Genomic DNA, 14,221 nt, shown 5'->3' with positions numbered 1-14,221 from the left:
ATCTGGGGCAGGCCCTGTACATGTCGGCATGGTTGTAGGCCCCTCTGCCACCGTTCACACATGTCCTCCACCGCCGGGAAGAACCTGCTCATTCGGGTTCTGGTCAGGTATGCTCTGTGCACCACATTAAGCTGCATGAGGCTGAGCCTAGAACAGGAGGAGGTGGAGTTAGCCCTGTTCAGTGATTCGTTCCAGAGTCACCCACCCTACTTCTGTCTCTAACTCTTCCTCCCATTTCTCTCTTGTTCCGTCCAGTGGGGAGTGTGTCCTTTCTAAAAGTTGTCCGTATATGTTCCCACAGTTCCCTTTTTTCATACTGTCCACTGCCAGTAACTCCTCCAACATTGTGTCTCTCGGAGACCGAGGGTACCTTGTCGTTGCCTTGCGGAGAACGTTTTTGACTTGTAAATGTTGGCGTTCCTGTCCGTTCGGTCGTCCCAGCCTCTCCATCAGCTCTTCTAATATCGCAAGTCTGTATCCTGTGTGGACGTCCCTAACCGCTAGCGTCTCCCTGTCCTGTATCCACCTCTTAAAGCTGGTATCGCATGGCGGGAACCTGTGGTTGCCGCAGATGGGGGCCAGTGTGGACACATCTGGTTCCAGGTTCTTTGTGTTGCTATCACTGGGCGGGGTGAGTGTTTTGCCGGCTGGGATGGGAGTGGTGTTATAACGAGGGTTTAGAGGGCCGTCCCTGTGCAGGAGGACTCCTCCATCCTCACCCGCTCCTTGCTCGGTTCCCTTACCCATCCCTCACTCTCCCGGCCGTGGCTGCCCAGTGGGTGTGGGGCAAGTTCAGAGGGCCTGGCTCCCGGCTTCTTCCCCTCTGCACTGTTCATTTAGGCATTCTCCGATACGTCACCACAAGCCCCCCCACCCCCTCCCCCCCCACCCCTACACACCCCTCCCACCCACCCCCACTCCCCCCTCCCATTCCCCCCCACCCACCCCCACACACCACTCCCATCCCCCTCCCCCACCACCCCCCATCCCCCACCACCCCCCATCCCCCATCCCCCTCCCCCTCCCCCCACACCCATCCCCCCATCCCCCTCCCCCCACACCCCTCCCCCATCCCCCTCCCCCCACCCCCCTCCACCCCCTCCCATTCCCCCCCAACACTCCTCCCCACCCCACCCCCGCTCCCATTCCCCCCACCCCCCCCAACCCCACCACCCCACCCCCCTCCCTCCCCTCTACCACCCCCCCCCCCCGCCCACCTCCCATCTGACAGTGCAGCACTCCCTCAGTACTGACCCTCTGACAGTGCAGCACTCCCTCAGTACTGACCCTCTGACAGTGCGGCACTCCCTCAGTACTGACCCTCTGACAGTGCGGCACTCTCTCAGTACTGACCCTCTGACAGTGCGACTCTCCCTCAGTACTGACCGTCTGACAGTGCGGCACTACCTCAGTACTGACCCTCTGACAGTGCAGCACTCCCTCAGTACTGACCCTCTGACAGTGCAGCACTCCTTCAGCACTGACCCTCTGACAGTGCAGCGCTCCCTCAGTGCCGACCCTCTGACAGTGCGGCACTCCCTCAGTACTGACATGCTGTAGGTGCGGCGCTCCCTCAGTACTGACCCTCTGACAGTGCGACACTCCCTCAGTACTGACCCTCTGACAGTGCAGCACTCCCTCAGTACTGACCCTCTGACAGTGCAGCACTCCCTCAGTACTTACCTTCTGACAGTCCAGCACTCCCTCAGTACTGACCATCTGACAGTGCAGCACTCCCTCAGTACTGACCCTCTGACAGTGTGGCACTCCCTCAGTACTGACTCTCTGACAGTGCGGCAGTCCCTCAGTACTGACCCTCTGACAGTGCGGCGCTCCCTCAGTTCTGACCCTCTGACAGTGCGGCGCTCCCACAGTACTGACCCTCTGACAGTGCAGCGCTCTCACAGTACTGGCTCTCTGACAGTGCAGCACTCCCTCAGTACTTACCCTCTGACAGTCCAGCACTCCCTCAGTACTGACCCTCTGACAGTGCGGCACTCCCTCAGTACTGACCCTCTGACAGTGCGGCACTCCCTCAGTACTGACCCTCTGACAGTGCAGCACTCCCTCAGTACTGACCCTCTGACAGTGTGGCACTCCCTCTGTACTGACCCTCTGACAGTGCAGCACTCCCTCTGTACTGACCCTCTGACAGTGCGGCACTCCCTCAGTACTGACCCTCTGACAGTGCGCCACTCCCTCAGTACTGACCCTCTGACAGTGCGGGATTCCATCAGTACTGACCCCCTGACAGTGCGGAGCTCCCTCAGTACTGACCCTCTGACAGTGCAGCACTCTCTCAGTACTGACCCTCTGACATTGCAGCACTCCCTCAGTACTGACCCTCTGACAGTGTGGAGCTCCCTCAGTACTGACCCTCTGACAGTGTGGCACTCCCTCAGTACTGACCCTCTGACAGTGCAGCACTCCCTCAGTACTGACCCTCTGACAGTGCAGCACTCTCTCAGTACTGACCCTCTGACAGTGCAGCCATCCCTCAGTACTGACCCTCTGACAGTGCAGCACTCTCCCAGTACTGACCCTCTGACAGTGCAGCGATCCCTCAGTACTGACCCTCTGACAGTGCAGCACTCCCTCAGTACTGACCCTCTGACAGTGCAGCACTCCCTCAGTACTGACCCTCTGACAGTGCAGCACTCTCTCAGTACTGACCCTCTGACAGTGCGGCACTCCCTCAGTACTGACCCGCTGACAGTGCAGCACTCCCTCAGTACTGACCCTCTGACAGTGCAGCACTCCCTCAGTACTGACCCTCTGACAGTGCGGCACTCCCTCAGTACTGACCCTCTGACAGTGCAGCACTCCCTCAGTACTGACCCTCTGACAGTGCAGTGCTCCCTCAGTACAGACCCTCTGACAGTGCAGCACTCCCTCAGTACTGACCCTCTGACAGTGCGGCACTCCCTCAGTACTGACCCTCTGACAGTGCAGCACTCACTCAGTACAGACCCTCTGACAGTGCAGCACTCCCTCAGTACTGACCCTCTGACAGTGTGGCACTCCCTCAGTACTGAGCCCTTGACAGTGCAGCACTCCCTCAGTACTGACCCTCTGACAGTGCAGCACTCCCTCAGTACTGACCCTCTGACAGTGCAGCACTCCCTCAGTACTGACCCTCTGACAGTGCAGCACTCCCTCAGTACAGACCCTCTGACAGTGTGGCACTCCCTCAGCACTGACACTCTGACAGTGCGGCACTCCCTTAGTACTGACCCTCTGACAGTGCAGCACTCCCTCAGTACTGACCCTCTGACAGTGCAGCACTCCCTCAGTACTGACTCTCTGACAGTGCAGCACTCCCTCATTACTGAACCTCTGACAGTGCAGCACTCCCTCAGTACTAACCCTCTGACAGTGCGGCGCTCCCTCAGTACTGACCCTCTGACAGTGCGGCACTCCCTCAGTACTGACCCTCTGAGAGTGCAGCACTCTCTCAGTACTGACCCTCTGACAGTGCAGCACTCCCTCAGCACTGACTCTCTGACAGTGCAGCACTCCCTCAGTACTGACTCTCTGACAGTGGTGCGCTCCCTCAGTACTGACCCTCTGACAGTGCAGCACTCCCTCAGTACTGACTCTCTGACAGTGCGGCACTCCCTCAGTACTGACCCTCTGACAGTGCGGCGCTCCCTCAGCACTGACTCTCTGACAGTGCAGCACTCCCTCAGTACTGACCCTCTGACAGTGCAGCACTCCCTCAGTACTGACTCTCTGACAGTGCGGCACTCCCTCAGTACTGACCCTCTGATAGTGCAGCACTCCCTCAGTACTGACCCTCTGACAGTGCAGCACTCCCTCAGTACTGACTCTCTGACAGTGCGGCACTCCCTCAGTACTGACCCTCTGACAGTGCAGCACTCCCTCAGTACTGACCCTCTGACAGTGCAGTGCTCCCTCAGTACAGACCCTCTGACAGTGCAGCACTCCCTCAGTACTGACCCTCTGACAGTGCGGCACTCCCTCAGTACTGACCCTCTGACAGTGCAGCACTCCCTCAGTACAGACCCTCTGACAGTGCAGCACTCCCTCAGTACTGACCCTCTGACAGTGTGGCACTCCCTCAGTACTGAGCCCTTGACAGTGCAGCACTCCCTCAGTACTGACCCTCTGACAGTGCAGCACTCCCTCAGTACAGACCCTCTGACAGTGCTGCACTCCCTCAGTACTGACCCTCTGACAGTGCGGCACTCCCTCAGTACTGACCCTCTGACAGTGCAGCACTCCCTCAGTACAGACCCTCTGACAGTGTGGCACTCCCTCAGCACTGACACTCTGACAGTGCGGCACTCCCTTAGTACTGACCCTCTGACAGTGCGGCACTCCCTCAGTACTGACCCTCTGACAGTGTTTGTTTTGTACAAGTAGTTTTAAACCCATTTGTTTCTCTGTGTGCCCCACAGAGCAGGTTTTCTATAGGTGGGCATGTTTTGGACATAAAAATTAAAGTCAAATTATATGAGGGAGAATTTAGGAAATATTTATTAATTGAATGGATGAAAGATGTGGGGAATATCCTGACTACTGAAATCAGGTACAATCCGAATCGATTAATAAAATTAAATCTGCGATTGCCGCAATCCCATTGCCATATTTGTGCCAAAGAAGATGCATAATGCCATGGAGCCAACGGGAAAGCAGCTGAGTGAGGGGCTGAATGGCCTCCTTGTGTCTCTCTCGCTGCAATCTGTCACTCTGTAGATTGGCAGCAGGTGGCAGCAGAGAGGCTGGGTTCACATCTGAACCTGATTCAAATCCATTTGAAGTTTCAGCAGATTTGGATAATTGGGAATTGCAGCTCCAATGGTCCTTTGAAAAGCAAACTCCTCCCAAATTTCTTCCTGCTTCAACAAAGTGGAATAATTTTGGAAACATCACAATTCAGGAGGGATCCAAATCCAGTTGGAAGTTCCCAAAATCTCCCAGAATCTTCTGGAACCTCCTGGACTCTGCTACAGGAACACAATTGCATCATTTAGTTAAAAATTACTGAGTGGCTGAGTGAGGCAGTCTGGAGGCTGATCCACCGTGAGGGGCAGTGCAGGCTGCAGCTGAGGAAACTCGCCCCATCTTACAGGAGCCCCTCCTACCAGAGCCCCACCGAGAATCACACCCAGAGCCCCACCGGGGCCCCCTGCCCCGTGTGTCCGGGGCCCCCTGCCCCGTGTGTCCGGGGCCCCCTGCCCCGTGTGTCCGGGGCCCCCTGCCCCGTGTGTCCGGGGCCCCCTGCTCCGTGTCCGGGGCCCCCTGCCCCGTGTGTCCGTGGCCCCCTGCTCCGTGTCCGTGGCCTCCTGCCCCGTGTGTCCGGGGCCCCCTGCTCCGTGTCCGGGGCCCCCTGCCCCGTGTGTCCGTGGCCCCCTGCTCCGTGTCCGTGGCCCCCTGCCCCGTGTCCAGGGCCCCCCGCTCCGTGTCCGTGGCCCCCTGCCCCGTGTGTCCGGGGCCCCCTGCTCCATGTCCGTGGCCCCCTGCTCCGTGTCCGTGGCCCCCTGCCCCGTGTGTCCAGGGCCCCCTGCCCCATGTCCGTGGCCCCCTGCCCCGTGTCCAGGGCCCCCTGCTCCGTGTCCGTGGCCCCCTGCCCCGTGTGTCCAGGGCCCCCTGCCCCGTGTCCGTGGCCCCCTGCCCCGTGTCCAGGGCCCCCTGCTCCGTGTCCGGTGCCCCCCTGCCCGGGGCCCCCTGCTCCGTGTCCGGTGCCCCCCTGCCCCGTGTCCGGGGCCCCCTGCTCCGTGTCCGGGGCCTCCTGCCCCGTGTCCAGGGCCCCCTGCTCCGTGTCCGTGGCCCCCTGCTCCGTGTCCGGGGCCCCCTGCCCCGTGTCCGGGGCCTCCTGCCCCGTGTCCGTGGCCCCCTGCCCCGTGTCCAGGGCCCCCTGCTCCGTGTCCGGTGCCCCCTGCCCCTTGTCCGGGGCCCCCTGCTCCGTGTCCGGGGCCCCCTGCCCCGTGTCCAGGGCCCCCTGCTCCGTGTCCAGGGCCCCCTGCTCCGTGTCCGGTGCCCCCTGCTCCGTGTCCAGGGCCCCCTGCTCCGTGTCCAGGGCCCCCTGCTCCGTGTCCAGGGCCCCCTGCTCCGTGTCCAGGGCCCCCTGCTCCGTGTCCAGGGCCCCCTGCTCCGTGTCCGGTGCCCCCTGCCCCGTGTGTCCGGGGCCCCCTGCTCCGTGTCCGGGGCCTCCTGCCCCGTGTCCGGGGCCCCCTGCTCCGTGTCCGGGGCCCCCTGCTCCGTGTCCGGGGCCCCCTGCTCCGTGTCCGGTGCCCCCTGCTCCGTGTCCGGGGCCCCCTGCTCCGTGTCCGGGGCCCCCTGCTCCGTGTCCGGGGCCCCCTGCTCCGTGTCCGGGGCCCCCTGCTCCGTGTCCGGGGCCCCCTGCTCCGTGTCCGGGGCCCCCTGCTCCGTGTCCGGGGCCCCCTGCTCCGTGTCCGGGGCCCCCTGCTCCGTGTCCGGGGCCCCCTGCTCCGTGTCCGGGGCCCCCTGCCCCGTGTCCGGGGCCCCCTGCCCCGTGTCCGGGGCCCCCTGCCCCGTGTCCGGGGCCCCCTGCTCCGTGTCCGGGGCCCCCTGCTCCGTGTCCGGGGCCCCCTGCTCCGTGTCCGGGGCCCCCTGCTCCGTGTCCGGTGCCCCCTGCGCCGTGTCCGGGGCTCCCTGCTCCGTGTCCGGGGCCCCCTGCTCCGTGTCCAGGGCCCCCTGCCCCGTGTCCAGGGCCCCCTGCTCCGTGTCCGGTGCCCCCTGCTCCGTGTCCGGTGCCCCCTGCTCCGTGTCCGGTGCCCCCTGCTCCGTGTCCGGGGCCCCCTGCTCCGTGTCCGGTGCCTCCTGCTCCGTGTCCGGGGCCCCCTGCTCTGTGTCCAGGGCACCCTGCTCCGTGTCCTGGGCCCCCTGCTCCGTGTCCGGGGCCCCCTGCTCCGTGTCCGGGGCCCCCTGCTCCGTGTCCGGGGCCCCCTGCTCCGTGTCCGGGGCCCCCTGCTCCGTGTCCGGGGCCCCCTGCTCCGTGTCCAGGGCCCCCTGCTCCGTGTCCAGGGCCCCCTGCTCCGTGTCCAGGGCCCCCTGCCCCGTGTCCAGGGCCCCCTGCTCCGTGTCCGGGGCCCCCTGCTCCGTGTCCGGGGCCCCCTGCTCCGTGTCCAGGGCCCCCTGCTCCGTGTCCGGGGCCCCCTGCTCCGTGTCCGGGGCCCCCTGCTCCGTGTCCAGGGCCCCCTGCTCCGTGTCCAGGGCCCCCTGCCCCATGTCCGTGGCCCCCTGCTCCGTGTCCGGGGCCCCCTGCCCCGTGTCCAGGGCCCCCTGCTCCGTGTCCAGGGCTCCCTGCCCCTTGTCCGTGGCCCCCTGCTCTGTGTCCGGGGCCCCCTGCTCCGTGTCCGGTGCCCCCTGCGCCGTGTCCGGGGCCCCCTGCTCTGTGTCCAGGGCCCCCTGCTCCATGTCCAGAGCCCCCTGCTCCGTGTCCAGAGCCCCCTGCTGCGTGTCCAGGGCCCCCTGCCCCGTGTCAGTGGCCCCCTGCTCCGTGTCCGGTGCGCCGTGTCCAGGGCCCCCTGCTCCGTGTCCAGGGCCCCCTGCTCCGTGTCCAGGGCCCCCTGCTCCGTGTCCGGTGCCCCCTGCTCCGTGTCCGGGGCCCCCTGCTCCGTGTCCGGGGCCCCCTGCTCCGTGTCCGGGGCCCCCTGCTCCGTGTCCGGGGCCCCCTGCGCCGTGTCCGGGGCCCCCTGCTCCGTGTCCAGGGCCCCCTGCTCCGTGTCCAGGGCCCCCTGCTCCGTGTCCAGGGCCCCCTGCCCCGTGTCCGTGGCCCCCTGCTCCGTGTCCAGGGCCCCCTGCTCCGTGTCCGGTGCCCCCTGCGCCGTGTCCGGGGCTCCCTGCTCCGTGTCCGGGGCCCCCTGCTCCGTGTCCAGGGCCCCCTGCTCCGTGTCCAGGGCCCCCTGCTCCGTGTCCAGGGCCCCCTGCCCCGTGTCCGTGGCCCCCTGCTCCGTGTCCAGGGCCCCCTGCTCCGTGTCCGGTGCCCCCTGCGCCGTGTCCGGGGCCCCCTGCTCCGTGTCCAGGGCCCCCTGCTCCATGTCCAGAGCCCCCTGCTCCGTGTCCAGAGCCCCCTGCTCCGTGTCCAGGGCCCCCTGCCCCGTGTCCGTGGCCCCCTGCTCCGTGTCCGGTGCGCCGTGTCCAGGGCCCCCTGCCCCGTGTCCGTGGCCCCCTGCTCCGTGTCCAGGGCCCCCTGCTCCGTGTCCGGTGCCCCCTGCTCCGTGTCCGGGGCCCCCTGCTCCGTGTCTGGGGCCTGTGCCATCGTGCTGCCCGACCGCAGCTTTTATGTCAGCTGTTATATATTCCTTTAACTCCCTTCGCTCCCTGGTGAGGAACCTCCTCCCACCCTCCAGTGATGGGGAGCCCCGTGTGCGGCTCCCTCTCGTTCTGGTGTGGCCAGCGTTTCTTCGCCTCGTGCATCCGCTGTCTCGATCGCTCTCTTGCCTTCTCTGCTTTTTGCCTCTGTACAGCCTGCTGTTTTTCAGCATTGTTCCTTGTGTTACTGTGGAGGGGCTGGGGGTGAGGGTGAGGGTGAGCATTGTTCCTTGTGTTACTGTGGAGGGGCTGGGGGTGAGGGTGAGCATTGTTCCTTGTGTTAAGTGGGTCAGTGCAGACTTGTTGGGCCGAATGGCCTCCTTCTGCACTGTATGTTCTATGTTCTCTGGATGCCGACTCCCTGTCCTTGTGGGCTGTTTTTCGTGGGTTCGCTCAGCAAATCTGCGTCACGGGAGTTGCTGTTGTTTGGAGTAGATTACAAACTGAGGCCATGTCGGGGGATGAACAGGGAAACTCTTCCTTCTGCCGGAGATTAATATTTGTTCTTCAATCAATGTCTTTAAAACAGTTGCTCAGTTATTACCACATTGCATGTGCAATCTTGCTGTGCACAATAGTGACAACTTCCAAAAGCACTTGATTGGCTAAATAGTGTTTTGAAGATGCTGAGATTGGGCGAGGTGCGATAGAAACACAAATCCTTTCCATCTCTGGTTGTGCTGAGCATTTTGTTAGTTTTCTTTTTAAACTGGTCAGGATTTGATAACAACTGATACAACCTATCAGAACAACAGGAACGAGGCAGCTTAACTCTGATACCCAAAATGCTGAATTTACAGAAATCATCTCTGAGCTGTAAAAGTGCTGATGCTCCACAGGAGGATCAACAGAGACAATGTGCCGAGCTCTCAGTCACACTCAGCAGCTTATCACTGGGTCATTCCGCACATTGAGGTACAAGGCACAGAGACAGAGGGTGAAGGGCGCAGGGTCAGGGTCGAAGGGCGCAGGGTCGAAGGGCGCAGGGTCAGGGCGTGAAGGGCGCAGCGTCGGGGAGTGAAGGGCTCAGTTCTGGGGCGAAGGGCGCATCGTCAGGTGGTGAAGGGCGCAGGGTCAGGGGGCGAAGGGCGCAGGGGGTGAAGGGTGCAAGGTCAGGGGGTGAAGGGCGCAGGGTCAGGGGCGAAGGGTCAAGGGCACAGAGTCAGGGAGTGAAGGGCGCAGGGTCAGGGTCGAAGGGCGCAGGGTTGAAGGGCGCAGGGTCAGGGACGAAGGGTCAGGGGGTGAAGGGCAGTTTCAGACAGGTACCAGGAAGTGTTTCTTCACACAGGGTGATCAATGGTTGGAGTGTTGGTTATTGCAGCCTCTGGTATACTTCACAGAACAGCATTTAACTGTTAAAGTGCCACACCGCTCTTTTTGGGAACCATTGTGTCATCAGGAAGTCTGAAACTTCCATTCAGGATCTTCATAGCACAGTCTGCCAGAGGAACCCAGCCAGAATCTTCACCTCCAGAAGGGGCAAGTGCAAACTCCAGCAGTCGGATGGCATCCTGTACGGTCCCGGATACAATTTGAGATGTAGGCGGGATGTGGGGAGTCAGAAACTGGTATAGTTTGGGCTTTTTTACATTATTATTTCCTCCAATCAGAAATGAATTCTGTCCAGCACTTTTTCTGTGAAGCCTTCAATCTGACATGTTTCTCAGCTGTAATGGGCCGATGCTGAGTATTACTGACACTGACTGAAATCCAAGTCTCTGAAAGATTCAGCCACCCACACGCCTGTCCTCTGCCTCTCCATCTGCTGAAATTCCAGCTGTCTGCTCCTGTTCCTAACACACCGATTCCAGCAATGTCTAATCAAGGCCACAGGATTCACAAAGCAATGCTCTCTCCCTTTCTCTTTCCAGTAACTGTGCCTCTTTCTGGGGAAGATTGCAGGCAGCTTTCAACCCCCCTATCCCCCAACCTCTCACCCAGCTACTCGACCTCTTTCACACTCGCTTCTTCACCCCTTGTCCTCTGAACCCCACGATGCCCTCTCACACTGCTCAGCCCTTCATCTCCATGGCCAGGCTCAACATGGTAACTCCAGCATCACACTGTCCCAACATAGCTGAACCACATCTCTCCCAGCACAGAATCCCGACAGTGCAGAAGGGGGCCATTCGGCCCATCAAGTCTGCACCGACTCTCCGAAAGAGCCCCCGAACCTATCCCATACGCCCGTAACCCCTGTTAACCTTCATATCTTTGGACACTAAAGGGGAATTTATCATGGCCAATCCACCTAACCTGCACACCTTTGGACTGTGGGAGGAAACCGGAGCACCCGGAGGAAACCCACGCCCACGTGGGGAGAACGTGCAGACTCCGCACAGACAGATCAGGAGAAGGATCGCAGGCAGAATCCTCTGCCTCTAACTCAGAAATGGTCAATAATAAATAGACCAACACTGATTGCTTAGTAATAGGGCCTTGTAAGTTAGAGAAGGGTTTAATTTTAGTTTAGCCAATTTGATTGCAGTTGAAAATAGGCAGTGGAAGAGACAGCGGCTCTCACACCTCTGCTAGAAGTAGTTGTGTTTAGAAGGCTAAAGCCTTGCTCGGAGAAAAGCCATATGGTGGAGTAATGGTTAAGAAAAAAGATGCGGGAACTCTGAAGTCCACCTAGTCAAGGAAACTAGAGGAATGAAGGGAACTGTCCAAGAAGTCTGGAGTTAAGTGAACAGACACAAATGTATTGTTCAGAAGAATTCAAGGAAGAGTAAACAAAGTGTTCTAAGTTAAAGAGACAATTGCAGTAACCAGATTGAAAATAGGACAGCAGCCTACAAAGGTAAAACAAACATATGACGGCATTTTAATACAGTCTAGGAATCGAGAGTTAAAAGCAATTGTGAGCAGCTTGCACAGCAGCCTAGACAAAGAAATCATGCAGTAAAATCCTGGACTGGATTTACTGTTAAAATTGGAGCGGAAGCTTTGTTCAAAAGTGCCTTTTGGAAAGCCTGGTCTGGATTTCGGAATGCAAGCCAAGAGAAAGTATAATTATGAGAGATGATTTTAAAGCATGTTTTTTGGGAGTGAAGTTCAGAAAGTCGCATGTGGCAATCAACTGGTGGGAATCTGAGGAGACATCCTAAAAACATTCATTTGAAGTTCAGAGTGGAGAGTGTATTGGCCCACTGACATCTTGTGTGCTGAAAAGGGACTTGTGTTAATGAGACCATTGTAGATTAAGATGTATTTTGTAACTTGTGTTAATCCTACAAGCTGTATGTAAGTGTAAAGCTGAGGGGGGTGTAAAGGCAGATTGCATCATAACCCAATTTTTCATGTTTAATAAATGTTTTTTTCTTGTTGTAAAAGTGGTTCTGTGACTCAGTTCCTCCATGTTTTGTGAAAAAAATGTTACGATCTTGAGTCCATTTTGGGATCTTCCCGTCCAGTTATTTAAAAAAAAATTTAGAGTACCCAATTCATTTTTTCCAATTAAGGGCAGCACGGTAGCATGGTGGTTAGCACTGTTGCTTCACAGCTCCAGGGTCCCGGGTTCGATTCCCCGCTTGGGTCACTGTCTGTGCGGAGTCTGCACGTCCTCCCCGTGTCTGCGTGGGTTTCCTCCGGGTGCTCCGGTTTCCTCCCACAGTCCAAAGACGTGCAGGTTAGGTGGATTGGACATGGTAAATTGCCCTTAGTGACCAAAAAGGTTAGGTGGGGTTACTGGGTTACGGTGATAGGATGGAGGTGTGGGCTTGGTAGTGCGCTCTTTCCAAGGGCCGGTGCAGACTCGATGGGCCGAATGGCCTCCTTCTGCACTGTAAATTCTGTGAAATTAGTGTGGCCAATCCTGCACATCTTTGGGTTGTGGGGGCTAAACCCACACAAACACGGGGTTTCCAGTCCAGTCATAACATCAACTGGGATCATAACAACAGTGCCAGTCCCTCACTGATCAGTGCAGATGACCGCAGGTTGAGGTTTACAGTGATTTCTCTGAGAGTTTGTAATGTTGCGCTGGACTGGGTTTGCACACTAACACTGATGCTGAGCTCTCACAACATCCCAGTGATGTGACACATTTCAGTGAAGTATAGAATTCCAACAGTACAGAGGGATGCCATTCGGCCCATCAAGTCTGCACTGGCTGAACACACTAGCTCGGCCCACTCCCCCACTCTATCCCCGTAATCCCAGAACCCCACCTAACCTGCACATCTTTGGACTGTGAGAAAAGTCTCAGTTATAAAGAGGGAAAATAGTCGCCTTCTGTCTGGTGGTTTGACTCACTGAGTCCTCGTGGGAAACAGCATGAAGTCAAACAGTGGAACTGATTCCTGCCGTTAAACAGGTCAGCAGTAACTAGAATTAAATATGTCAGAAAGGTGAAGTTTGTGCAAACTTGTGGAGTGACCAGATTCTAGCCCGTTCCAGCATCACTGTGGAAATTGCCCTGGATTCAGAGCTCGGCCATGTTCCAAAGGGTAATGAAGACTTGTGTATGGGATTGGCTTATACGCAGCGTGATCTATATCCAGCTTCAGTCAGGGTCTAGTGGCGATTGAGTCTCAGACACCCAGTAATGTGACAATAACATTTTATTAGATATGTGGAGGACAGGGACTGTCCAAATTCTGTGTTAAACATCAACAACAATATCAATAACAGTCAGTAGCAAATATTTGAAACAAGGTAAAATAAACGTCAACTTTAACAACAGTGGGGAAGTACAGACTGTGACACTTTCCCAACTCAATGTCACTTTCACTCTGAGCCCTTCCACTCGCAACTATCAGCGTCTCTCCTCGGGTTACAGCTCACTATCCCCTCCGCCCTTAGCTGGTGGGGGTAACATGAGGTGGTTAGGGAGGGGGGGTTAAGAGTAATGGGAGCCAGTGAGGAGGGGAGGGTCACAGGAGACAGTAGGGGGCGGAAGCCAATGGGGGTGGTAACAGGAGCTAATCGGGTGGGGTGGGGGAGGGTGGAGAGAGCCGGCACCGCAGGGGAGCATGTGGGGGTGACTAGTGGGGGTGGGGGCTGTAGTATCGGGATTGGTGTGGCTGAGGGTGATGAGGGGAGGGGTGGGGTATCGGTGGTGGGGTATCGGGAGGGGTGGGGTATCGGGAGGGGTGGGGTATCGCGAGGGGTGGGTATCGGGAGGGGTGGGGTATCGGGAGGGGGTGGGGTATCCGGGGGGTGGGGTATCGGGAGGGGTGGGGTATCGGGGGGGTGGGGTATTGGGAGGGGTGGGGTATCGGGAGGGGGTGGGGTATCCAGGGGGTGGGGTATCGGGAGGGGGTGGGGTATCTGGGGGGTGGGGTATTGGGAGGGTAGGGTATCGGGAGGGTAGGGTATCGGGAGGGTAGGGTATCGGGGGGTGGGGTATCGGGGGGTAGAGTATCGGGGGTGGGGTATCGGGGGGTGGGCTATCGGGGGGGTGGGGCTGAGGGTCTTGAGGGGAGGGGTTGTTCCGCCTTTTCTTTATCCGCTAATCACTGGCTCTCTGATAGAGCTATTGCTCAGGTGTCGGGGTGGGGTATCGGGGGGGGGTATTGGGGGGGAGGTATCTGGAGGGGTGGGGCTGAGATTAATGAGGGTAAGGGTGCGGCATCAGGGGATGGGGCATTGGGAGGGGTGGGGCATCGGGGGGTGGGGCTGAGGGTAATGAGGGAAGGGGTGGGGCATCGGTAGGGGATGGGGTATCGGGAGGGGATAGAGTATCGGGGGTTGGGGTATCGGGAGGTGGGGTATCGGGGGGTGGGGTATCGGGGGGTGGGGCTGAGGGTAATGAGGGAAGGGGTGGGGCATCGGTAGGGGATGGGGTATCGGGAGGGGATAGAGTATCGGGGGTTGGGGTATCGGGGGGTGGGGTATCGGGGGGTGGGGTATCGGGGGTGGGGTATCGTGGGGGGTGGGGTATCGGGAGGGGTGGGCTATCAGGAGGGGGTGGGGTATC

This window comes from Scyliorhinus torazame, chromosome 18 (genome assembly GCF_047496885.1).
Source record: "Scyliorhinus torazame isolate Kashiwa2021f chromosome 18, sScyTor2.1, whole genome shotgun sequence".
Classification (NCBI taxonomy): domain Eukaryota; kingdom Metazoa; phylum Chordata; class Chondrichthyes; order Carcharhiniformes; family Scyliorhinidae; genus Scyliorhinus; species Scyliorhinus torazame.
Note: the sequence above shows the minus strand (reverse complement) of the source record.